The following is a 2,307-nucleotide window of genomic DNA, read 5'->3' as shown; positions in this document are numbered from 1 at the left end:
TATGAGACTTTTATTTAATTTACCTGTTCTTAGTCAATTACTTTTATGTGGAAGTCTTACATATATGTGGATATAAGGAATGTACATGAATGTAAACATTAACCAACTATATTATATATCAACCAGCAATATGTATGTATAAATAAAGCTTTGAGAATAATTTACGATATAATCAGCCATTGACAAGCTGAGAATGAACTTAAATAATTCTTAAAAGTTCAATAGCTAGTGTCTATTGAATGAGGTGGGTGATAAACAATAATGAATAAGTCTGGATGACTATGTATGTGATTAACGTACCTATAAATCCTTGCAATTTGATTAGCCTGCTGTAGTACATCATCTATGGACTCGCTTCACATTCTTAAAGCACTGGAGGAGACATTGGAAAAGAGACTCTGAAATCAGTCCAGCTCACAATAAGCGACGTTGCTGGATACTCTTCCAGCTCCTAAAAGCATCTGCTTCATGCGATGTTCAATGACACTGTACTTTCTAATTATAGTAAGAAAAGTAATCTTATACCCTGAGACAAAGAATAACTTATGCATATATTTATGTCCTGTTATCATAAACTGACATACCTTTGATTTAATCTGGATTTTTGTGGAATTCACTTGGAGTAATGGAGCATCGTAAAAACTGTTGCCACTGCCTTATTCGCTTTTTGCGATTACTGATAGATTCTTGATGCAAAATCATAAAAAAAAAAACTGATGCTTCTGCATATCTAAAGGCACTCAGTGTTTCGAGACATTTTATATTCATCTAAAATTGGCAGGTCTAGAAAACAGTCAATTTATAGAAGTTTCTCCTGTGATACAATTTTCTTTTATTACAATACAACAAAAACGAAATACCCTAACTGAAGAAAAAGTAGATAAAAAGGAAATAAGAATTGCACAACAAAATAACGACAAAATAATAACAGCTATGACTATAGTGTTACTGATAATTAATATTATCATCATAACTATCGCAATAACAATGATGATAATGATAATACTAATGATTATAGCAATGATAAGTCTAATAGACAATAACGATAATAATAACAATTATAGCGATATTGGTAGAAATAATTATGATAATAATCATAATTATAATGCCGATGATGATGACGATGATAATGATGTGGATGTTGATAATGATAATAATAATCATACTAATAACACTAATAATAATGATGATTATAATAGTAATGATAAAATTATTATTATTATTATTATTATTATTATTATTATTATTATTATTATTATTATTATTACCATTATTATTATTACTATTATTATGATTATCATTACTATTATTATTATCATTATTATTATTAACAATAAAAATTGTGATGATAACAATAATGAAGTTAATGAAGGTAATAAAAATAGTAGGAACAATAATGGTAGTGATAATGATAATAACAATAACAATGATAATGACGATAACAAGGATAATAATGATAATAATAATAATAATAATAATAATAATAATAATAATAATAATAATAATAATAATAATAATAGTGAAAATAATAATAATGATAAAGATAAAAATTATAATGATAATGATGGTGATGATAATGATAAAATAAATAGTGATGATAATAATAATAATGATAATAATAATAATAGTGATAATACTAATAATAATAGAAATGATAATAACAACAGCAACAACAACAACAATAATAATGATAATAACTATAATAATAATAATAATGATAATGATAATAACAACAATGATAATAATAATAATAACACTACTAATAATTATAATAATGGTGACTGTGAATAATATTAATGATAATAGTGAGAACAACAACACCAATAAAAAACAATTACAACAATAATAATACTGGTAATAATCATATCAACAATAATGATAATGATAATCATAGTAATTATCACCATGATGATAATGATGAAGATAATGAGGATAATAGTGATAAGGATAATATATCTCTCACTATCATAATAATCGTGATAATGATAATAACAGTAACAATAACAATTATGATAACGATGATAACAGTAATAACAATAGTAATATTGATAAAGAAGATAACAACATTAACAATAATTATTGTTAATGTCTTCTTTATCAATATTACTATTGTTATTACTGTTATCATCGTTATCATAATTGTTATTGTTACTGTTATTATCATTATCACGATTATTATGATAGTGAGAGATATATTATCCTTATCACTATTATCCTCATTATCTTCATCATTATCTATCCAAGTATAGTAAAAAGTTTAAAAGAAATTACGTACTATGTCTAGGTAAACACATTCGAAACGTTCGT

This window comes from Penaeus chinensis, chromosome 40 (genome assembly GCF_019202785.1).
Source record: "Penaeus chinensis breed Huanghai No. 1 chromosome 40, ASM1920278v2, whole genome shotgun sequence".
Taxonomy (NCBI): domain Eukaryota; kingdom Metazoa; phylum Arthropoda; class Malacostraca; order Decapoda; family Penaeidae; genus Penaeus; species Penaeus chinensis.
This window is presented reverse-complemented; position numbering follows the sequence as displayed.